This window comes from Thermobia domestica, chromosome 9 (genome assembly GCF_964235325.1).
Source record: "Thermobia domestica chromosome 9, izTheDome1.hap1.1, whole genome shotgun sequence".
In the NCBI taxonomy this organism is placed as follows: Eukaryota; Metazoa; Arthropoda; class Insecta; order Zygentoma; family Lepismatidae; genus Thermobia; species Thermobia domestica.
This window is the reverse complement of record NC_137462.1, coordinates 11,328,547-11,354,834: the sequence shown is the minus strand read 5'-3', so window position 1 is coordinate 11,354,834 and position 26,288 is coordinate 11,328,547. Positions and strand designations below refer to the sequence as shown.

General features: G+C 37.4%; 1 protein-coding gene across 3 annotated transcripts in view; it reads right to left on the bottom strand.

Annotated features, from left to right (window-relative positions):
• The window catches only part of LOC145694416 (suppressor of activated egl-4 protein 2), a 58,435-nt gene extending 55,786 nt beyond the window's left edge, over positions 1-2,649 (bottom strand). For 2 of the 3 annotated variants that reach the window (XM_081770614.1, XM_081770616.1), the window contains exon 1: positions 2,480-2,613. The gene's annotated coding sequence lies outside the window, so the exon portion shown is untranslated. Of the gene's footprint in view, positions 1-2,479 lie in introns of all 3 variants that reach the window. The other variant, XM_081770615.1, reaches the window with a different exon arrangement.
• Between the last annotated feature and the right edge of the window lie 23,639 nt (positions 2,650-26,288).

Sequence of the window (26,288 nt, the reverse complement as noted above, 5' to 3'; positions counted from 1 at the left end):
ACCGTTTATGCTCTATAGCAGCGTTTCTCAATCTTTCTGATGGTGCGAACCCCTTGTAGCAACAGGTAATTCTCTGCGGTCCCGCATGAAATCAAAAATGATTTTAAAAATATATATTTTACATATTACATAAATGAAATGATAAATTACAATTTTACAACACTAAATGTGTAACTTATGACAATTTAATACTGTTTTAAATGGAGATATTCCGGGAGATACGACCATACCAGTTAGCAGTGCCGTGATGTGGGGAAAGGGGGCGGATATTACGAATTCAACACTCAACTAATGTGATGAATAATGCTATTCTTCAGACGGCTGGATGAAATCTAGATACTTTCAAACGTAGATCGGGTTCCACGTTAAGTATGTTCCCATATTTGTTTTCAATATGCACGAGTTAGGAAAATGTCTCTTATGGGGCGTTTACACTTAGTCGATTTGCGTTCGATTCAGTTGAATTGACGTCACTTTCAACTTAATCGACCGTGTAAACCGGACTTCAACTTAATCGCTTGTTGATCGAAAGCGACTAATCGACTAGCAACTGAATTGAAAGACGTTCCATTTTCTGTGGTCGATTCTATTTTCTTCTGTTATAACACCGCAAATTGTACCAATTACTTTTTGCTTGGACATCTTTAAAATTGCCAGTCGATTTCGAATCGACCAGAGGACAGCGAGTCGACAAGCAGCATTCAATTTCGGTTGAAACAATTGAACACATCCATCGATCTGATTCGGCCTAGTTGCTTCGATTTAGTCGCAAATGCAGCGAGTCGATTTAGCCGTGCGACTAAATCGACCAAGTGTAAACGCCCCATTACAGATATGTAATGGCAATGTAAATAATACAGCCCTTCTGGGAATTTCAGGATATATATCCTTAGACTAAAGCCAAAACTGCAGTAACGGTTACGAAGGAATATTATTTTAAATGCTAAATCACAAATAGATAAGTTGCTCTTCAACAGAAGAAAGCTCATGTTCCGAGTCAAAAAGAAGACTTTTCATCCAACCATTTTTTTAAAAGGATAAATCAAAAAAACTAAAGAAGTAGATGAGGTGCCAACGTTCCCAAATATTCACTTATCCTTCAGCAGCATCACTAGAAAGAGTCTGTTCACTAAAGTCAATGAAATGTTCGGTAATGGAATCGTATCTTCCTTTCTTCAAACGGTTGACTCACAAATTTAATTTCTTTATTGTTACTCTATCTCTTCTTGCGCCTGCTCTGACTCAATTAGATAGCATTCGGACATTTTAGTGGGAAAATACAAATAGTTAGTTTGTGTTTTTAAGTTAGGGTTTTACGTACGACAGTTTTTAACCAGGGTTCACTCGAGCACACGGTTCTACCAAACAGAAAATTTATAGGTAAAATACGATGTGAATCATTTTTAGTGAAGGAATGAGGGTGCGAATAAGTAATTATTGCCAGTGCACAGCATATTGAAATGAATTTTGAGAGATAGTGAAAGTATTTTATGTGTAAGCTTGCTCTTCAACTATCCTCGTTTATGCGTATACCCTCCGTCGTGATAACTTTAGACGTTTTCATATAATTCCATATGACAGTAATACATTCTGCTATGATAAAAAACCATAGAACCAGGAATACACCTGAACTGGAAAAATAATAATTAACCATTTTACTCTAATAATTCCTTATTTATTCACTGAATAATAAACAACAACATGCTCACAGACAAATTAATTTACACGCTTTTCTTCTACATTATTAAAACGGCTACTAACGAAATATGCCAACACTTTCCATCCACTACACGTCGCACCCTCTCTGTACTGCTCAGATGCACCTGCTGCGCTCCTGGCCTGACTCGGTTAGATAGCATCCGTGCTTTGTAGTAACCACCTAGCACAAGTTGGTTCCTCTTTTATGCACTATAGATATTATGCCATACATGCACTGTTTTTATACTAAGCCCTCCTGAAGTCAATCTACAAGTAGTAATGGAGTTTCTCATTTAGTAAATGCTCTGCTAACAGAAATACAAAGCTCTAACCTGTCAAAATTTGGTACAATCGTCTGCTCGAATAATGCCTTTATCCCATATGTGCACACGCTATATTTATATTCAGCCCTCCTAAAGTGAATCTGCAACTATTAATGGAACTGCTTCCTTAAGAAACACCAAGGCAGTAAGAGTGCATTTCCTGCTAAGTCCATATTTTATGCATATGCGTACGCCCCATAAAATGGAATAGCAAAATATATATATTTCAATCAATAACTTCCAAATGAAATGGTTCCTTTAGCAATAAATGAAAATGCCAGATTTTAAAAAGTAAATATGAGAAAAAATATTTTACGAAAAAAAAATAAAAATTTGCGCCAGAACATTAATCATATGCACTCTTTTGAAAATTATATCTGCACTCTGCTGAAAACCACCAAAGAAGAACATTATATATATCATTTTATTTACATAGTAATTATTATTTGTTTACTTACATGTAACGAAAGACCATTACTATAAAAATGAAACTACAGACGCTTCGCCGTAAACTCACCAAAAAAGTCAAACACCAACAGCTGAACATCACATTTAGTTGACGGCGTTATAAACTTGGAATTTATTTCAATTTACGTCTTATCCCGTTTCGTACATCGTCAATCTTCACGCAGGCGTACGTCGTTTCACTATTTCCCAAAATTATCTATGATGTACCCCCACTTTCTTTTTTTTAAAAAAAGGCAAAGATAGGCACGGGAGAGAGCGTAACGTGAAGCATCCCCCTATCTTTTTCAGATCCACTTTTATCCCTGATAGAAAGGAGTGACGTATAACAACCAGGCTTTGTATAAGATAGATTCTCACCAGATCTAATCCTCTACAAAACCCTTCTTTCGATTTTCGGCTCGTGAGGCTGTATTTAGGAAGGATGAAACTTATACTGCTTGTAGACGATCCAAGAAAGCTTGAACAAGACTCTTGTTCGAGACCATTCAAGAGTATTTGATGAAAAAACCGTCAGCACTGACGTCATTTTTCTCTTGAATTCAATAGTTTCGTTCAAGAAACTTCGTTTCGGTCCCGTTCTAAACAATCCAATTCAAGAGCATTCGATAGCCAATCAGCGCTCGAGTTAGAGTGCAGGAAATATACAAAACAAGTATGATGGCGTCATGAGACTTGAATAAATATCTTTTCGTTACCCTCTTCCATAATTATCTGATATTCCAAGTGTGTGTTGTAATAAACAAAGCTAATATTTGCGCCGGAAGATATTGTTAGTATTTTTTGATGACAATATTCACGATTTATAATGCTTGCATGCCCATAACTTTTGTTAAATTTTGAGGCAATGAGAAGTATAAGTATTAATTTGAGAATTTAATATACAAGAATACCGGATGTAGATTAAGAAAGATGAGTCCATTAAATAAAAAAAAAAAAACATATAACTGACTTTTCTTGAATTAATAAGACGTTTTGTACTGTTATTAATCTCTGATAATATAAAATAATTGCATACAGATTTATAATATGCTCGCAAACTGAAGTATCCTGGAAATGATTACATGTTATCCTACTGTAATCTAATTATTTTATCACGAAATCCACACGTAGTATTTGAGAAGTTATTTCTTAAGGTAGAGGTTGTTTTCACGCGTGCAGATTAATTTTACAAGTGCTTTCCCGTAAGGTACAAATGTGCATCCTAACATATGCTACATACAAGACTGTGCAAAAATAATAAATAAATAAATAAATAAAATCAAGATGCTATTTAAGAGTGTCGGGGCAGGAGCATTGAAGGGGGTCCACGAAAGAGTAGTCCGTACGGAGCAGGTGCGTCATCGACGGAGGTTATAGTACAAGAATAAGAATTATGTATAAATTAGAATAGTGCAACAAACCCTTGACATCATATTCACTCATTTGAACTGCACTATAGCTCTTGTAATGATTTGATACTGGTAACATTAAACTTCTAGACATAAAATACTGGTTTCCTACATTATACAGGCATGTTTCGACAGTGGGAATTATTACCGTCTATCAGATAATTCTCCTTCATACACACTCACACATTTTAACAGAAAAATTACTATTCGTTTGACGGGTTATTTTTAACCAGTACCAAAACAGGGATAGATTTGTGAAGAAAGTCTGATGCAGATATGGGCGGTAAGTCCTGTAGCTGAAAAATATTATCATTGCTTCGTTTGTTTTCTGTGATTTCAGTATTTTCTTAAAACAGCCTTCGATGCTAAAGCATAAATAACATCAAAAGGCAGTCATTGCCTCGTGTTACACACAATTTTAGGAAACAGTTCGATTTTTTCTTTTTGAGTGTGGCCCTGTCATTAGTACGCCATTTGAAGAATCAGATTTTTTTAAAAAAAAAAAAGTTTAGTATAGGGAACGATTTTATACCTAAGAAGCACTTTACTTTTTTAACATCACCTAACCTAACTCGCATTTAATGTAAAAGGGACAAACTACTTCGTGAAAATTTGATGGGATTGCTGCAAAATCAATTGACCTGTTTTCTAAATTATTTAATATAATCTATTAAATTACAAATGCCTGCAGAAAGTTACGAAAAATATGCTAATATTATAGCTATTCAAACGCAGGTCTGAACTAAATCAGTAGGCAACTCGCTTTCATTTGTTTTCATAGTTACAGTCTCTTGTTTTGGACTGCCATCTATTAACAAGAATATAAAACAGATTCAATACCTCTATGATCGTGTACAAGTTGTTTCAAGTCCGTTCGAGACTCTTGTTCAAGTGTCTCGAACAATACTCCTTTGAACGTGTAAATTTAAGGTATTGAATGGTCTTGTTCAAGCTTTCTTGCATCGTCTACAAGCAGCATTATGAATAAAAGGAGACGATAATACGCATAAAAGAGGACGACGTATCTTAGTAGTAGTGATTATATTACTTTAGCATCCCTTTAAGCAGAGAGAGTATATGAGACATGGACCTACCGCTTAAGGGGATCCCAACTATATGAACTTCTGCCGAGAATCAAAACCAAGTGAAACATTATGGATTAGCCAATAATACCAAATTTGATTAAAATGAAACACATGATTCTAATAATATTGAGTGGTAGCAATGAGAACGTTAAAGGAATGGATGGTAGAGCTAGGATTTGCAACTTAAATTTAGAACAGTCTCACCCTAATATGAAGTTGAAGGCGTAGACTTGTAGATCGAGGCGTCTTGAAGATCTCCATGATGACTTGTCCGACAATCGACCAAGGCATCGAATGCCGGACCGAAGGTACGGTGACGAAAGACCAAGTAACGAAGGTCCCCATGAACAATGACCAAATGACCAAGATCGAGCTTTCTCAAATGTATTTGTCTCAACTGTCTCTCTGACGTCATGAAGGAAGCAATGGTAGTGACACTCACTCGATGACAGGCACATTCAATTCCCCAAATTGACACAGCCAAAGTACATATTGATGACACAACATAAAGCAGCTATACTTCCTACTAAGCTGCTAACGTCGTTAGAATCACATAGACTAAAACTAGGAAGCAGAGACATAGAATATTTGACTCCTCCCTGATTCCTCCCTGGAAATAATCTCAGAACAAATGCTTTCATGCGTAATCCATTCTTAAGAGTCTTCATCCCAGCGAAATTAAAATACCGCTAATTTTACAGTAATTAGTGATATCTTCAGATAGATAAAAGATAATCGAAATGTGGAACAAGAGCGCCCTAGACAATATTATTTTACATGAGAAACCGTTATCACGACTCACTTATCTGCTTTCGATTTCGAGCCATTTTCAAAATCGGCATTTATTTTCGCGTTTCTATACAGCTGAAAACGGAAAGCCACTAGGTGACTTGTGATAACGGTACCTCACACAAAATAATATTGTCTAGGGCGCTCTTGTTCCATATTTCAATTATCTTTTATCTATTTGAAGATATCACATAATTACTGTAAAATTAGCGGTATTTTAATTTCGCTGGGATGAAGAATCTTAAGAATGGATTACGCATGAAAGTATTTGTTCTGAGATTACAAAGAAAATATTACACTATGTGTTGCTGTACGGCGTAAGTAGGCATACTTTCATTGGTTTATTAGAATTCTGTTATCCATAAATTTTGCTATAATTTTAAAAGAGTTTAGCCATTTTAAATTAGCTTTTATGTGTCATTATCATCATCATAGATATTCTATCATCATTTGCAAGTCACTTGCCGCAACTGACAAGCTTTCATACTTCTTGGTCTTCCGTTAACGTTTTCGTCCTCACGTAAGATTTGATGTGTTGCATAATTTTTTTCCTCTTTTGTCTACTCCCTCTCTTTCCTGTTACAATATCTTCTAGCGTTTTCCGCGTGATATAATTCTTTCTTGGCCAGGAAGACGCTAGAAGACGAGTCTTTGGCCAGTGTGTCTTCCACTTCTTAACAATATGTAAAATTGTTCTTTTCTACCTCATCATTTCTAATACTCTTTCATTCGTTTACCACTCGACCTAATTCTTTCAATTCATCTCCACACTCACATTTCGAAAGCTTCCACTCATTTTACATAATTTTTGTGTAATGTCCATGTTTCTGTCTCATACAGTACAATACTCCGCACGAAGAATTTTAACGCCTTTGGTGTGGAAGACCGGGATTTGATTCAAGGCGAGAGCTCATGTGGTTCAGGTTCCACGTTAACCAGTAGGTCCAAGTCTCATATAGCCTCGCTGAGGAAAGTGACGTTAAACTCAATATCAACTCAACAAAGAATTTTAAGAGTCTTTACTCAACTCTTTGTTCAAGGTCCCGCAAAATATATAGACTTTTTTCATTCTAAAGATTTTTTTGACATTCCTATCCTTGCTTTTATTTCACATTCACACTTTAATCGTCACTAATAATACTACCCAGGTACCGAAAACTAGTCACCTGTTGTATTTTCTTCCTGTTCTATATTTGACACTGAATGCTTCGTTCCAATTACCATGGCTTTTGTCTTTACATTTATTTCCATCCCATATTCTTCACAGCCCTTCCTCAAATTTTCTAACATCATTTTCTATTCTTTTAAGATTCCACCTTAAGAGCAGTATCATCTGCAAACCTATATACCTAATCATTCTACCTTCTAGCGAAATGTCATCTTGATTATGTAGGCTAATTTTCATCTTTACTTTTCAAGATACATTATAGCTGTCGAACTCTCTTTCCAATCGCACTCTCCTCTGTCATTTCCTCCCCAATTCTAGGTCGTACTTGTTTGTTCATATATAAGTTTCTTATGAGTCCTCTATCTTTTCATTCCAACCCAACCTTCTTTAGAGCTTCCACAAACAATACCCAATTCAAGCAGTCAAAAGCCTTTTCTTGATCAATAAGTAGCCGTACAACATACATCCAGGAGCGGATTAAGGGCGGAGCCAATGGAGCCCAGGCTCCGGGGCCCCCAAAATCCTTCTTTTTAGTACTAAAATATAACAATCAACTTCTTATAGGCTTCAGAACAATGCTAATTTTTTCCGCGGTATCGCTAGAGTTAAGTCTTCTTCCACCAGCGTCTTCATGATACTTATTTTGTGAGGGAGTGAGCTATTTTGGACCACTATTACAAACCAAATTATTAACCTTGTAACCGTATAGTCCAACTTGTCGAATATTGTTGAAGAAAATTTTAACTTTTTAAATGAACCTCGTATAAAAGCACTTTTAAAAATTTTTCTCTCAGCAAACAGACGAATATGAATATATTGGGTGATTCCGTTAGTTCGTACCAGGCCTTTAAACCGAAAACGGTCCGAGATATGTACAAACTGAAAAACACGTATCCCATTAGTTGCAAAGGACAACAGAGCGAAGTAAAAAGTTTCGTCCCAGGGTCCCGCGCAGGTTCCCAGACGGGGTCCAACTCAAAATTGTCAAATGGAAAGAGGGGTCAAGTGGTATATCGCTTGAAAGCTCTTGTAAAAAGAAAGAAGCTACAACAAGTCCCGATTCTCTACGATCACCCTATGTAACATGGCGGCGGGTCAAAATGTCATCAAAATTTGCATTGAAAACAATATGGCCACCCCTATAAATCTGAAACGGGCAGCCAGACGTAAAAACTGAAAAACAAGTGTCTCGTTATTTCAAAAGTGCAACATATCACGGTAACCAGTTCTAGATATCCAGGCAGGGTCCACCTCCAAATTAGCAGTTGTTTGATTGTGTTGGAGGGAAGACCCTGAACATTTTGAACAGCTATATTTTCTTGATAACATACGTTTTCCGGGTACAATACTACAGAGACTGTTCAGTCCTCTTTCGTGACAGTACTGAAAAGTGTTGTCTTGTCTCGTCTCGTAGTCAACACTGGTAACATACACAGTATGGAAATGAAACCGTTATGGTGGACAGGTAAGCATATTATATTGAAACGTCTAACGTTGCTCTAAGAATTAATTTACCATCTCATAACGTACAAAGGATATATCATATTTACCTTGGAGACGGCTGCTGTCCGTTACGTAACAGATGTGCACTTCACACAACACGTTTTACATCACGTTTTACCGAAATTGTCGTACATGTACAGCAAGCTAACGGTCCAGACGGCGATAATAATTATAGCCCACAGCTTCAAGCTCTGCCTCTCCTATGCTTCGAAATGCGGTCATTATACGTTGTCTCATATCTTCTGGTGCAGTTGGTCTATTCGTGTAAACAAGCTCCTTGAGTCGACCCCAGAAATAATAGTCCATGCACGAAAGGTCTGGAGAGCTAGGAGAGAAAGGAGTATTGGACCCTCTTCCTAACCAACGGTGCGGAAATAAAATATTTAATGCACCTCTGCATATACGAGCAGCATGTGCTGGACAACCATCCAATTGCATCCACATATTAAGCCGCACATGAAGTGGGATGTTTTCCAGCAGTTGCGGTAGATGTTCTGTCAAGAAATGATGGAACAGAGCCGACGTTAAATTTCCATCAATAAACCAGGACCCAATTACATGTGTTCCAATCACTGGCGCAAATCCCGGGGGGGACGAAGGGGACATGTCCCCCCAATCTTGGACCTGGGGGGACTGTCCCCCCCAATAATCTGATTTTAAAAGTGCTTTTTCGGATAAGTGTCATGATTTGTGTCCGACTGCCCCAAAGGAATGTAAGATGAAATTGATTTCTCTTGGCTTTTCCATTTTTTTTAAAAAAAAGAATCGTATTCTGTAGTATTTCAAACTGAACTTCGTGCTGTAGTGAGTTTAGTAGTCTCATCAATATGTATTAATTCCACTTCCGCTATTTGGGCACAAATTGCAATAAATGCCAGAGGAGGATATGCCCCTCTCCTCATGCTGGAAAGTTGAGCTCCTCCGTGGCTAAGCGGTTAGCGTACGCGCCTTTGGCGTGGGAGACCCGGGTTCGATTCCCGGCGGGAGCTCATGTGGTTCGGATTCCACGTTAATCAGTAGGTCCACGTCTCATATAGCCTCGCTGCTGAAAGGGACGCTAAACTAAAATCAACTCAACTCAACTCATGCTGGAAAGTTGTCTCAGCTGTAGGTACGGGCACAAATTCCGGGGAAATGGGGAGACATGTCCTCCCAACATTGGAACTGGAGGCTCTCCAAATAATCCGATTTGAAAAGTGCTTTTTGCAGATAACTGTGATGAGTTGTGTCCGACTGCCACAAAGAAAAGTGAGATGAAATTTGTTTCTCTTGGCTTTTTTATTTTTAATGAAAATGATGGCGTGCAACTGTGCGTGACGTAACCTGATATGAAATCTTATCTCCTCCTCTCCCCTAGGCCCTAGCACACGAAGAGTATATAGACTGTCCAATGTCAGTAGAACCCATCTTTTCAGTAAATGCGCATTTCATCTATTTGTAGTACCAGCTTATGCATCTACTCATGCTTCGTAAGCTAACTCTATAGCCTATGGAATCCGGAGGTTCAATGCCGCGTTCACAAAAGATTACCACTGACTTCTATTCTTAGCCAGCTGGTTCCAGTTTCTACTTTGTATTCCTATCTCTGCGAGATCCATCTTAATATTGTCTTCCCATCTGCGCCTAGGTCTTCTTAATAGTCGTTTTCCGATTGGTCTTACCGCTAACACTTTGAAAGCGTTCCTACTTTCTTCCATCCTCGCTACATGTCCTGCCCACCTAAGCCTCCTAGACTTGATGACCTTAACAATGTTTGGTAAGCCGTATAATTTACGTAGTTCGTCGTTATGAAGTTTCCACCATTCCCCATTCCCGCTCCTCTTGGTCCGAATATTTCTCTCGGGATCTTGTTCTCAAATACTTTCAGTCTATGCTCTACACTCAGTAAGCGACCATGTTTCGAAACCATACAAAACAACAGGTATGATTATCGTTTTATACATTTTAAGTTTCAAATCCCTCGACAGAATTCACGACAAGAGGTTTTGAACTGAATAATAACACGAATTCCCTGTTTTTAGTCGACATTTAATTTCTTCGTGAATATGATTTTCGTCTGTTATTATTGATTCTAGATATTTGAAAGTATCCACTTTATCAAAAGTATTATTTAATATTTTAACACATACATAATTTGCCGTATTACGGTCCCGACGCACTTCCATGTATTTAGTTTTCTCAGCATTTACTTCTAAACCCATGTCCATGCAAGCGCGTCTAATAAGACCTCTGCATTTCTTTCTATTTTTCTCCTATCATCCCCTACTAAATTTACATAATCAGCGTACGCATAACCTGGTGAACACCGTTCAGCTCTAGGCCCTGGTTGCTATCTTTGATTTTCCTTATAGCGTATTCCAGGACAAAGTTGAATAATAATGGCGACAACGCATCTTCTTGTTTCAGGCCATTCTTAATGTGAAAGCTCGTGGCCAAAAATTTTCCTACCCGGACTTTACTTTGGGATTCATTTAAACATGCCTTAATTGATCTAATTAGCTTTTTCGGTATTCCAAATTCTGTAAGAACGTTGTGCAATGTTTCTCTCCTAACCGAGTTATAAGCCTTTCTAAAATCAATAAATAGTTGATGTACCGGACTACTGTATTCCCGCTTGTTTTCGAGTATTTGGCGAATGGTAAATATTTGGTCGATAGTTGATCGATTTCGTGTAAATTCACACTGATAATCTCGAAAAATTTCATCTGCATATGGGGTCAATCTTGCTAATAGAATGTTTGAAAGGATTTTATAGGATGTTAACAGAAGAGATAAGTCTCGATAATTATTACAGTCAGTTTTGTCGCCTTTCTTGTGGATTGGAACAATGATTGATTCTTCCCACTCTTGTGGCAATTCTTCCTTGTTATAGATAAGGAGAATGAGTTTGTGTATCTTGTTCCACAATTTTTTGCCTTCAGCTAAAATTAACTCAGCCGGAATGTCGTTTACACCCGAGATTTGTGTTTCTTTAATTTTTTTATAGCGATTTTTACTTCTATTCGATTGGGTTCTGGAATATATGGTTCTGCGGTGTGTATCTTCCTTTCTCCACGCACATTAGTTTTTGGTTGCGTGTTAAGCAAATCGTCAAAGAAATCTTTCCATCTATTTAAAATGCTATCTGTATCAGTGAGAACTGTTCCATCAGCTTTCTTTCATATATAAGAACGAGGTTGATAGCCTTTCTTAAATTCGTTGATCCCTTTATACATGTCCCGAATGTTTTTATTTTTACTATTATCTTCAAGTTCTTAAATTTTAGCTTTCAAAATATCGCGTTTCTTTGTTCTAAAAGTTTTGGAAGTTCCTCGCCTGATGTCTACGAAATTTTGTGTAATTATTTCATTCGGATTTTGTGGCCAACGTAATTTTGCCTGTTTTCTCTTCTCTGCTAGTTCGAACCATGGTTTGTTCCTACGTATTTCCGCGTGTCCCAATTTTTCTTTTGAGAGAGGATGTTTCGTAAGCAAAGAAAAGAATTCAATTGCTGGAACATTTTTCTCTATAATCTTAAGGTTACATCTGTTAAGTAAAGAGTATGACATGCGTCAGATTTCTGAAACGATTCCTGTAATGTTATTGAGATTATAATCATTTGCTCAAAGAGTATTGTTGCGTCATACATAATTGATATTCTTTCTTCATAGTTTTGGGGAAGTCGTCATTTATATTATTATATTACTATAAAACAATTTTAACGTGGGTCTTTGTGGATGCCTAATTAGAAACATACCAATATAAATATGCATGTATTCAGATTTCAGAATGTTTTCACGGCAGCGATTTGTAATACTGATATGTACTACTACTTCATCTACATCACCTAATATATAATATACTCTACAACAGTTGATCAGATTCATCTACCGTAATATGAGTTTCATCTCCCAAGCCTCAAATCTGCCTACCTTCCAATGTTGAAGACAACCAATGGCGTATTAAGGATTTTCTTTCGAGGGCTATGCCCAACACAAGGAAGGAAGTGGGCAATTGCCCACATGAATTTGAGAATTAAATATATTTTAATTTATGCATAAATTGAAGTTATAATGGCAAGAATTACAGATCGATAAATTCTATATGATATGATACAAAAATTTAGAAGTGAATCTAACCCTTTATTCTATTCATACAAGAAAAAGAAAGCATTTTCTTGGCCGTCCTAATTTCCCGGGCTAATTATTCCCCCGTTTTGATTTTCTTTAATTCAAACGTTTTAAAAATAACTAAACGATATAATTGTTCCTTTGTTATAATAACTAAAGTCCTGTCATGTTGATATCCGCGCATGTTGGTGTAGAACACTAGTTTCGCTTATCAACTCCTCTTAGTTTTGGTGTTACTGATGACGGCCAACTTGAATCACAACTGACAACGGTCGATAAAGTATGATAGGCGAAATGAAAGTAGTAACGTCAAGAAAAAGAAACAGAAAAATAGAAAGGATGACAGAAAGAACAATTAAGGACGCAGTTCTTACATGTAATGAAATTTGACAAATACAGTATTATTTCTGAACAAAAAGCATAAGAAAATGGAAAGTCAATGACATTCTTAGAAATGGTAAGAAGGATTATTGTTGTACGTGGAAAGCGTAAAACTAACAAATTATTTCGAGGAGAGAATGAGCCCGATAGCCTCCTAAATACGTCACTGAAGACAATTCTGCTCCCCTGATCCTTCACAACATTGTTTTTCAACTTCATAAATATTTTGAACATCGCTTATATATATATATATATATATATATATATATATATATATATATATATATATATATATATATATGGGAACGTCTTACCCGTCCCCCCCAATGTTGAAGACAGATTTGCGCCTATGGTTCCAATGATACTACCCCACACATTGATGCTCCAACGTCTTTGTCGGTCGATCTGTAGTGTCCAGTGCGGATTCTCCGCAGCTCAATAATGCGCATAGTGTAGGTTGACATGACCATCACTCGTAAATATTGCTTCGTCTGTCCACAGCACGTACATACTGAAAAAACGTTGGGTTTGTCCTCAATTTCTGACGGGCCCAATTACAAAACTGAAGGTGCTTATTACGGTCGGCATCTGTTAGCACCTGGCACAAGGAGATATTATACGGGTGGCGTTTATGCTTCCACAGTATACGCAGTACACTTGTTTGACTAATTCCGCGATCCCGGGCAATATCTCTTGAGGATGCATTAGGATGTACTTCGATAGCAGCCAAAACATCAATAACGACATCGTTGTCATCTACAATTGGAGCATGTTTGTGACCCCCATATTGAGGAGGTGTGCGCCCTGTTTGTTTCAGACGATTTGTTAACCGTCGAAGTACATTATGGGAAATTGATTGTCGCTATGGGAACCTTGCGTTATAAATTCGGGCTGCAGCTCTATAGTTTTGCCTAACACCATTAACATGTCAAATGCCTCCCCGTTCGTATATGGCATTGTTCCAATACAATGCTATCTTTAGCCGACACTGCACTAACACACGATATTAGGGCAGTACATGACACCTTCTACAATGAAATGGAAGCCTTCTGAGACACACACATACACACGCAACAAAATTCGTAGCGTGTATTACTTTTGCACAGCACAAATACTTCACTACAATTCGTACTAACGACCCTTCAGCAAAGCCTGCTCAACTTATTGTGGAACAAACTGTGTTCCAGCGTACCTCACATTCGGGCCTTTCAATTCGTGTTGTCTCCGACTGTTTCTCTCAAAAGGCGTATGTTTTGTACAACAAACATAAACCAGCAAACAGCACAATTCAGTTGCAGTAATCGTTATCAAAGATGTGTATGTTTATTCATTTCGGTATTTCATTTGAAGTTATACGTTTCACGACATTAATGTCTCATGAATTTCACTTTTACAAGACGCATAGGGAAGAAAAAGGCAGGTAAGGACAGGGCTGGAACCTTGCGTCAATCCCATTATTCGCCTGTTGTTACTGAGAAACACTGAGCTTAAGATAGGTATACAGACATACCAGGCAGTGACATCATTCAAACCTAGGTCGGGAATTGGGGGGAAAATGCATTCTCGAACGGAAATAACACAATAACGCGGAGAGGGTCGCAACGTGACACTCGGGGATTGGCAAGATTTATACGTCATTGGATAGCACACGGCAAGTCCAGAATACAGATCTATTTATACCGCCGTTTTTGGATCTGGGCTGAATGCTGGCAAATGATGCAATACAACATGTCCCAGGGGAATGTTCCGTATAATTGTTGTACCCTGGAGAGTTATGGTGTGCATCATGGAAACAAATCATCGAGTAGTTCACACAGCCGAAATATTTCGTCCGTTGCACTAGCCAGTCGGGAGGATACAGTGTTCAATTTCCTTGATCCCATACTGTCGGAGGTCTGGGAGGGGAGAGGCCACCCTAAGAAGCAACATCACAACTACCGACAAAGGGCTTTCAAACACCCTGTGCGGACACCAAGCTCAAGATCTGGGAAGAGCCGCAGACCTCTTACAAAACCGATGCAGGAAACATTGGTAGAGCATGCTTGCCTCGTTCAACATCTCGAAGAATTCTGTGCAAGCAAAGTGAAAACAGTTGTTTTCTCCCGACCGACTAGTGTCATTGACTCAATATTTCAGCTGTGTGCACCACTCGCTCATGTATTTTTATGATGAACACCACAACTCTCCAGGGTTATCGGGCATTGTCCAGCAATTTTACCACCAATTCCACTGGAATATGTGTTTTTTCACATTTATTTCAATGCAACTTTTGATGACATTTTGATCCGCCGCCATATTACATAGGGTGATTGTAGAGAATCGGGACTTGTTGTAGCTACTTTCTTTTTACAAGAGCTTTCAAGCGATATGCCATTTGACCCCTCTTTCCATTTGACAATTTTGAGTTGGACTCCGTCTGGGACCCTGGGACGAAACTTTTTACTTTGATCTGTTGTCCTTTGAACATCATGTGACACTTGTTTTTCAGTTTTTCCGTCTGGCTGCCCGTTTCAGATTTATAGGGGTGGCTATATTGTTTTCAATGCAAATTTTGATGACATTTTGACCCGCTGCCATGTTACATAGGGTGATCGTAGTAGGGATGGTACCGAGACCGAGACGGACTTTTATATACCGAGACCGAGACGGACTTTTATATACCGAGACGAGACCGAGACCGAGACGGACTTTGAAATACCGAGACGAGACCGAGACGGACTTTGAAATACCGAGACGAGACCGAGACAGACCTCTATAAATCGAGACGAGACTTAGGTTAGTCTTGAAAGTCTCGGTCTCGTCTCGAATATTGATATTGATAGATACTAAAATTGCCTTCACTCAAAATTTCTTTCGTTGCTGTGTTACATAATATGAGAACGGTTGACTGATGTACAGTGGCGTATTTAGGGGTTGGTTATCGGGCTCAAACCCCTCCCGAAATAAATTTGTGATCATTTTTTGCATTGCACGTACAACGCAAATGTTTTTTGGTCGCGGTGCCCCCCAGGGCCGCCCTGCATAGGTTCCCGGGGCCCAACTTTAATTTTAAATGGAAGCAAGGGGTGAGTGGTACCTCGTTCGATAGATCTTTAAAAACTAAAAATCGTTGTGGCAAAAGATCTTTCATATCGGGCACTGTATTCAAAATGGCCGCCAAGACATGTTGCCTCTATCAGATACAGTGAAACGTGCAGTACTATTAATATGAAAACGATTGAACATAAATGAACCGAACAAAAACTCAAATAGAAAATGTCATGTGGCACATCGATTGATATTGTCGCGGAGGTTTCCAGGGCCATCCTTCATGGGGGCCCAGGGTGCAACTTCAAAATTGTAAATGGAAACATGGGGTGAGTGATACCTCGTTCGATATATCTTTAAAAACTAAAGAGTGCTGTTGCAAAAGATTGTTCAATGTTTTCAAAATGACCCCCAAAGACATGGTACCTGCATCAGATAAAACGTCCAGGATCACTAATATGAAAAAACCAGAACAAATATTCGAATAGCAAATCACAGGGGTATTTATCATTCTATAGCTCGAGAATGTTGCAACAGTCGAAAAGATGATTAGAAGAAATCTAACTTTTAGAAATTTATCCTAACCTCACTCCGTAAGTGAGTGAAGCGGGAAGGATCGGTGAAATTGCAAATGAGAGCCTTAGTTTTTGCAAATTGTATCAACGAAACAAAGTTATTTGAAATGTGTTTTTATAAGAGATAAATGTCTCTGTAATGGGATAAAGTATGTAAAATTCTTGTTAAATGGTATCTACCATTTTGATTGCAGGCAATGGTTTGATGCAAAAATGAATAAACTGAAATGCGAAACAAATTTGTCGAACAATGCAATTTTAGAACAATGTTTACAATCGTTGGTTTTGTTCAACAGTCGTCTGCATGATATTGGTTCGCTTCTTTTACTTCTATGTCTTCTTGCATGTGATAAAATATGAGTTTCACTGAGATGTCCACAGTTACATTCCGAATAACTTCCAACGGTAATTTCAGTTGTGATCCTTTGTAACGAAACAGTACATACTGATGCAGATATGTCCCAAAAATCTTGCACGCATCGCGTTATCAGGGGTGGGCAAAATGTTGTTAAACTTGAACTTCACCTTATTTTTATTCACCTTATTTCACTTTATTTTTATTCATTACAGTACCAGTCATTTGTACACATAAGTGTTTCAGACAAACCATATCTATTGCAAATAAAAGTGAGGTTCTCATTTGAGATTTTACCATTCATTCCCGCTTCACCTACTTACGGACAGAGATCGGAAAGATAATTTTCTATCATTTCCTCCTTTGCATCATGTCAATTACACTTTAATAATCTTTTTCTCCGTTGCATTATACTCCAACCGTGAAATGATAAATACCCTCTGTGCTTTTTCCTATACGAGTTTTATTCTGTTCATTTATCTCCAACTATTTTCATATTAGAAGTCTAGTGGTACTGCACGTTTTATCTGATACAGGCACCATGTCTTGGCAGCCATCTTGAATACGGTGACCGATATGAAAAATATTTTGCCACAACGCTTTTTACTTTTTAAAGGTCTATGGAACGAGGTATTACTCGCCCCATGTTTCCATTTAAAATTATAAAGTTTGGCCCTGGGACCCCATGAAGGGCGCCGATGCCGCGACAACACCATTCGGTGGGCCTCATGGCATTTCCTATTTGAGTTTTTGTTCGGTTCATTTATGTTCAACCGTTTTCGAGATATCTCCGTGGAAAGATTAATATATATGTAGAGCGTTGGCTTCGCATTCGGGAGGTCGTGGGTTCGAATCCCGCTGCCGACCATCCTGACTGAGGTTTTCCAGGGTTTCCCTCAGTCCTACCAGGCAAATGCCGGGATGGTACCTACTAAACAGGCCCTGGCCGATACCTTCCCAAATCCTTTCCATTGTTATTATTGTTGTTGAATATCCAGTGTAAAATGGCCTCTGAGCTGTATCTGGAGATTGTTAAATAAATAAATAAATAAATAAATAATATATATATATATATATATATATATATATATATATATATATATATATATATATATATATATATATATATATATATATATATATATATATATATATATATATACAGCCGTGGACCCAGTATATGATCAAGGGAGGGGTTAAACCATGGTTTGCCGCTTTATCCAGTGTAAAGAAAGTAGGATTGAAGCTCATTTTATCCAGTGTATACCTGAGCGTTAAGGGGAGCTATAGTCCCTATAGCCCTCCCCTAGGATCTGCGATATATATATTAAAAATGCTGAAATTTTGTACCAAGTTAGGAAATTCTTCTAAATACTCCGCAATACTAGATAAACAAGCAATGTTGCTAAAGCAAAATAAAGTTGTATTTTCTCAAATTGCGCTACGTAAAATATTACATGTTTCTAATTTAGTTATTTAACAAAACCCCAATAGCCCATACATTATTTAGTGTAACAAAGGACAACACAGTATCACTAATATCAAAATTTTGGAGATCTCTAATAACTCAAATGGCATGGCCGGTGCAATGCGCATCAACTGTATCTTAGCGTCAAATACTATGACCATGGAATAATATATTTCGAATGAATGAAGGAACAAAGTTACAAGAAACGGAAAATTTAAATGTTTCTAAAGACTTTACTTCGAAAACGCGCTGACACATCACGTCCCATCATGCAGATGCTTCCAAAAGACATAAATGCTTATAACGCCATTTACAGCAATTGTTATTCAAATCGTTTCAGAGATGCCAAACACATTGGTAGTGATTGTTATACTGCTTAAAATGACGTATTTGTATTAAATTTTTATAATGATTATTGCTTTCCTTTGCTTCTATAACATTACAACAATAGTTTTTGGTGGTTTTAATTACAACAAGTCGCAGTTACATTATTTTAAGCAGTATTGCCCACTTAAATATATTGTTAAATATTATTCCAAATATGCGCAAATAACGTAGATAAACTGCAAAATATTTTAGAATTACTCGTATTTTGTTTTATGGTGCAAGAATGATTTCAAGAGACGACATTTTTCATAGTATTTGGGCTACTTATAATGTTAATGTTTAAGTCTTCGTTCCAGCAATACATGTAAATGCAAATTGTAACTGATACATTTTCAGTAACACTAGTTGTTCCCCCTAAGCCTTAGGCCTGTTGTACACTTTATATTAAGACCGTGCTCACTAGCGGATCCAGAAGGATCGTTTGGAGGGGGCGGTTTGCTTCCTGGAAGATGAGCGTAACTTCAAGATGACTAAAATTTTAGTTAGCAAGTATGGGACGCATACCAATCCGTGGTTGGAGGAGGGTGTAAATCTGATTCCCAGATTCCATTTTGGGACCCGAATTTGTGTGTGTGTGTGTGTGTTTTTAAAAATGAAAGTATGTTCTTTCTTACAGCTTAATGAACCCGTAGATGCATTGCAGCAGTAACAAAAGAACGCAAATGCATCCTCCCTTTCGCTGTACCAATTAAGTAATTACTTTCATAATTTGCTTGCATAAGATTACTCTTTATATTCTTCTTCTCAGTCTACTTAAAGATCCATCTAAAACTCTATAAAACTCTTTCTTGCACTTCGTAAATATTCCTTTACAAAAATGACACAGAGAGAGAGAGAGATGTTGAAGTATCACATCACAAGATAGGGACGTACGCAGGGGATTGATCCAGGGAGTCCGGATTCCTTCCACAAAATCTCGATTTTTCTGTAAATTTCGTCTAATTTTGGTGGTGATTTTACAAATTTGAATATAATTTATTCTCATTTTAAATTTGGACTCCCTCCCGAAATAGTCCAACGTACGTGCCTATCACGAAGTATAAGACATGTATAAGTTACTACGTTTTCTTCATTCATGAGGTCCTAGTGTTACAGCCTTGAAAGGACTAACTAACGCCAATAGCACTGGTAAAAAGTGCCCTCGCTTGGAAAAAATTTTGATTTTTTTTAAATCGCTAAATCCAATGCATCTATTTTTAAACAAATCCGTTCATGGGGTCACTAGCCAAATAACCTCAAAACTGAAATTTTTTAACTTCCATTTATGCCAATGGTAATAGTTCGATGGTTGAATACGTTTCGAATTGCTCTTTTTTATACTAATTTGAGGACACTGAGGCCAATGGAAGGATGTTTCAACACATTGGTGTATGAAGCGACAAGAAAAATGACACCAATGGATGGATATGCATACTCCATTCTCGTGACTCCATGAACGGATATGCGTTAAAATAGTTCAATTGGATTCAGGGTCCTAAAATTAGTATGAAAATAGCAATTAGAAATTTATTCAAGAGTAGGCACTGCACTTTCTACTAGTGGCAATATCGTTAGTTCTCTGGGCGCATTACAGTGATTCGGATTCCACCTAAAACTGCAGATGTACGTTTCATATAGCATCGGCGCTAAAAGGAACAAACTTTCTTCATATTTTGTTGATATTGATATTTGGGAGGGGTGTCATGGTGAGTTTTGGTATAAGTCTGTAAAGCGCTTACTTCTTTCGATTTGATTCGAGTCCACGATTTTAGTCAAAGTATGATAAACAAAGCATGTATTTCGAAATAATTGACTGTCACACATACACCCTGTTTTCATGTGCCTCCCCGAATTGCATGAATTTCTCATTACGGGATTTTCACATGTTTATACTGCCTCTTCCAGTCTCGGTCGCTTCACCAAAAATGACAACAGAGTCACGTTCTTCAGTTTCTTAACCACCGTAAATTAATATATAACGGGTTGAATTTGAAATATGTTAAAATTACGCAAAAAATATTTTATCGCTGTCAATGTAACAGAGTAGGGTCACACGGTTAAAAGTTATCTTGTCATCTGTTATCTGCCATTAAGCCCCCAGGAAAACATGAAGCTTGACCTAAATCTATCGATTTCACTATCCAATAGAATGCAAGGGTATGTTCCGATCGTCGACTCCTATCCATTATATTTTTTCATTGTCCTCTCTGAGAGGGACATAATCTTTGAACTATAGTGTTACGCGAAGAACATTTCCTGATGGCAAATTGTTGTTGGATTTTCGATGCGTTTCGTTTTGTGAAACTCAATATTTCACCATGACTTCAATTTTTCAACATTGTTGAGGTTTTCTTAAATGTATGTTCGAATTGCGGCTCCATAAATCATACCAAAATCTTCTGATGTATCAAAGGTGAGGAAAACTTTTCTATGATCCGTATAGAACCCAGGATTCACGAGATGTTGTAAGTTACTGATAAACCTTGGCATTATGTATCCATAGAATTGTTCATTTCTCAAGAAAAAAATTTCAACTATATTCAATTGATGTATTTAAAGATGAATGTATCAGGAATGCAATTGCTGGTACGTTCAGGAATTTTTCACTTAAACAGAAAAGAGCGAGAAGACAAATATAGGACACTGTTACTAAAGTGTATGCAAAGGGTATTTTGGTTTGTTGCTTGAGCGGTAACGACATGGCGGCTAAAGGAGACGTTCACTTACTGATTATAGTAGAATCCGAACCACTTTTTTTTGTTCAAATGTACTCCAACCGGGAATCGAACCGGGGACCATTAGCACCGTATAGGGTATTTTGTCCAAGTTCACCGCTTTTGCAGTGGTATAATTGAGTATGTAAAGAAAAAAAAAAACAATAGACCAGACTAAGAACAGGAGGTTAGAAATTGGCTCTATTAAGTAATTTGTTAAATGTAGCTTTTAGAAACACAGTATAATTATAGTTATTCCTATAACAACAATAAAATTATATTATACTAGCCTTCGCCTAGAGTGAGGCTTCGCCTCTAGACCCCCAATTTGCTTGGAATACGGGCTCGCTCAATATAGCAAATGCTCATATGTGTTACTATGGTTCAATATTTAGCGTTCTTCCTTCTGTATCTTTCATATAGAACTGAATTGAGCTAAAACTCTGTCACAAAATTCAAACACCTTGTAAGGCGTTTTAGTGAACCATCCCCAGCTCTTTTCCTACATTTCTCTTTATTCAGGTAAAGGTAATTGAAGTTTCGGGACCAGAATTTCATTTTCATATCCTTTTCCTAGGACACAATTTTAAAATATACGTCTTTAATTCAAAGAGTGAGCCGTCTTACCCTCCTTTCTACAGCTGTTCGTCCAATGAATGAATCATATATTCGCTCTTTTGGGGCTTATGGTGTCTGCCTAAGGAACTAGAGACAAAAGTATTCATAATTAAAATGTCTGTATTAAGTATTATTAATACCACACATTTTGATTAGACTCTCCTACTCGCTTTTTCACAAACCTTTGCACTCTTCAAAAACAAACCGCGTAACTCAATTTGTATCACTCCGCGCACGAGTATTCAGCGATTGGTGCAGGAGAAAATGCTTCGTCTGTTTCCCGCAATATTTCTGCTTCTGCACGTGCATGTAATCCTTCACTGGTAACCTTCCTGCCTGCATGGCCATCATCAAATATAGCGCGCGCTCTGCGTATTTGTGAGTGGGTGTAGCTGTTTTCCTGTTAAATTTAAATTTTTGTGTAAGATGTCAATCCACATATAGAGATGTGCTTTTAATTGAAACTAAAATGTTCTTAGTGTGATTTAAAAATACAATAATTGCTATTTAGGTTGAACAAGTGGAATTTCTTGGGGACTATTTTCTTATGGAAGAATAATGGTCATTTGGCTCATTGCAAGTGTTGCTCACTTCTGATTTATTTTTTTATTTTTATTTTTTTTTTTTTTTTAGAATCGTAGTCAGACCGTTTAGTCAGTTTCAGAGAACTGGGATGTGTAACGGAATTGGAGAAAAAAAAAAGACTTTAAGATTGTGAGCATTTAGATTGATATGAGAAAGTGGATTAAGTAGTTACCAGTTTAGTCGCTAGAGGTAGGCAGTGATAGATGCTTTCTATTCGTATCAAAGACATAGTGACATCTAGTGGCAAAAGTTGGAACTAGTTGAACTGATGTAAGAATACTCAACTTGTGTCAGGTGCATTTGCAGATAAGAAGACGGAGTGAATGGAACAGTAATATTGAACTTAAAAAATGTGATTGAATAGCGTTCCATTACATATCTTTCGGTGTGGATTTCTAGAACAGGAGTTCGTGGTATCGTAAGTTATAATTGTTATAGTCCATATTAGCATAGGATAATGAGTAATCTTGAATCATTCTTCTTGTGTTATTTTTCTTGTATTTTTTTTATTTTTTTCCTTTCTTTTTCACATAGTTAACTTGACTGTTTGGTTTGATTGGGGATGCCTTATTATTTATGGCAATATGGGCTAATGTATTGCGTATTAAGTGAAACTGGGTTAGTGATATTAAATACTTCTTTTGGACATTTAATTCTTATAAAATTAAAATTGAAACATAACTGTTCAACTCCGAAGTTCATTAAAATGTAATGATAATTCTGCATCGAAAGATCGACGTTTCTGACGACGAATTTGTTATGAGAATTTTTCATGGTTATTGTTCTCTACGTTTAATAATTCTGTTGTTGTTGAATTCATATATGGTTTTGTTAAAATAAATGTTATAGCAGAAACGTCCTTTTTGATATTGAAACTTAATTTAACCTATATCCAACACATATTGCAGCTGAATAACCACTTTGAACCTATTGGGATTTCCTCTAGTCTCTTTGAGGCCTCACGAGGAAGTAAAAATAAATGATTGGGGTGTACCCCCACAGAATTAATTTTTTGTTTCAAGCTTCTTATCTGCAAATGCCGGTTATTGCTGTGTTGGATCGTATCCCGGTATTATTACATGTGTTGGTTTGTGTTCCGGTAAAATATTTGAATATTGATTCGGATCAAGATAGCGCAGGTTCGATCCCGGAAGGTAGGAGTGGTTAGTGCATCACGGTTCGAGTCCTGATTTGTGGTACTTGGTTCGATGTCCCATTATATTTATTTGTATGTGGTCGGTTGAATGTAAAGAGTACGTGTGCGTTTCATTCCCCTACTTGTTGAAAAAAAAAAATCGTTTCAGCATTGGAAATAATACGAATATTTGGCTTTGAGAAAATCTGTTGTAAGGAATATTTGTTCCGATATACGTAGTATATGTAAATGGTTCTACTGTGTTATAGAAATAATAAATTTAGTGTGTTGTACAGGGTAGCTTATGACCATTTTCGGCCTGTCAATTAGAAATTATATTTTTCAAAAAAAAAAAAAATCAGAATCATGAATTTTGCTGCTCGTTATGGAAGAGAGTTCACAGGTTGGTCTCCTGTGTGTAATCCACCAGGGGGTAACGAGGTTCCCATTGGTTCTCTGGTGCAAATTGACGATGCGCCCACCGCAGGAGCCAGGGGGGCCCCCCAGAATCGGGATGTTTCTGATTTGTTGGACTTCGCTGGCTGTGCGGTGCCACAAGTTCGTCCTTATCGTGGGTTGAATAAACCACCTATCACATGTAATTTCACAAAAATATTCTCAGAAAGTATTTATAAGTCTATTGAGATGCAAATTAGCGAACTACCTCTTGTGAATGAAAATAGTGGTATTCTTTTATGTCAGTTCTTGCTGAAGGTAAACGAAATGATCGAAATGAAGGTCGCACCTTCTGAAGCAGTTTTAGTTGCTAGTTTAAGTAAATGTAAGAATCAAATGTTTGAAGAGATGCAGCGTTTACTTAATATAACGACTGATTGGAAGTATATTTCTGAATGTGTTTTGGAAAAATTTATCTCACCTTTAGTTCGTACGGAATTTTACAATAGTAAGATGTTTAGAGTTATGAAAGAGCATGAATCCCTTCAAAACTTTCTTCGTGAAAAAGTATCAGTGTTGCAACTATTGAATATGGAAATGTCAGATGTAGAATTTTGTCACACGGTCTCAAACTTAATCAAACCTGAGATTCGGGATTTATTATTGTTAACTGGTTTGCCTAATACTGTTCATGAATTCTTAGAATTTGCCGAAAGTTATGAGATGAATAGGCGATATGCCTTGGATTATCAGAAAACAGTAAAAAATCAATATATTTCGAATACAGTAGTACGTAACCTTACGAAACAAAATCGCGTTAGGAATTTTGGGTCAGGATTGGTTTGCAATGTATGTGGTAGTAGTAATCATGCTTGGAATCGATGTCCGTATAAAGGTAGCAACATTCGGGGAGACTCTATGTATGTAAACAATGAAATGGAGAAACAATATCATCTTTTACAAATGATGGTTTCCATCTGTCGAACGCCTTACCCGGCTGTTATTGATACAGGCTCAACTCTGAATTTATGTGAACGAACAGTTTTTGAGGAAATATGTAGGAAATGTCGACCTAAAGTTAAACCTGTAAAGTATTTAGTAACTGTTTTGGACAATGAGTCTGTAAACATCGAAGAAATGGTTGAATTAAGATTTTTCGTGAACAATTCTTGTTTTAGTGCTTGGTTTGGAATTATTGATCACCCTAGTTTGAAATTATTATTGGGAATTTCGTTTTTAAACGAAAATTTTGCTCATATTGACATTCGAAATAAAACTTTATTTTTTGAGAAACTCAACAAAGAAGTTAAATTGACTGAATTTAATCAACATGATTCTTATCATTCGGGTGCATTTGTTGATTATCCTACAAAATTAAAACATTCTAGTGTAATTAATAGTGGGGTTAATAGACAGAATAGTAATACCGGATGTCGTCCTAGAGTATGTAATGCGACCGCTTCACTTCAGAACTCTATATATGGTTTTCCTGGTGCAGATATGCAATATACGAACCAGGTAGGTTGTTCATCTTCTACTGGACGAGGTTGTCAAGTTGAAAACGATCAACGATTGGAGTATAGTGGAAATGAGAGTAATGGTATTAGATCTGGATCGCGTTCTATATCTATGCAGCGTAGCTCCTCAGCGGCAGCGTGTAGAGGAAGAGGTTTTCAGAGGTCAGCTGGAAATATTGGTAATCGTCGTGAATCAGCGGGGTGTTTCCGTCAAGGGACTTTTGCTATCAATTCATCCCGTCCATCAACAACATCGTGTGATGTGGGAAATAGATGCCCGTCTGTTCATCAGAGTAGTCACCATCCATCCATGATGTCAAGAGACCTTGGAGTTTCAGAGGCGGAGCGTGATCTAGATGTCTCTCACCAGACAAATGTAGTACCATCCAGGAATTTTAGACGACAGTCAACTATACGTCGAGGTCAGCGTCCGTCAACGGTGCGCAGTGGTGATAAGTCTTCAGTGGAGGTGAGCAGTCATGGTTTGAGGTGTCAACCGTCAACGACTTCGGATGAACGATTAGCGTTACATGATGGTTATCATTCAGCAGTGGCGGAGTTCAGTGGTGGTGTTCATACTCAGTCGCCTATCACTCAGAGGTCAGAACATCCTGAGGAAT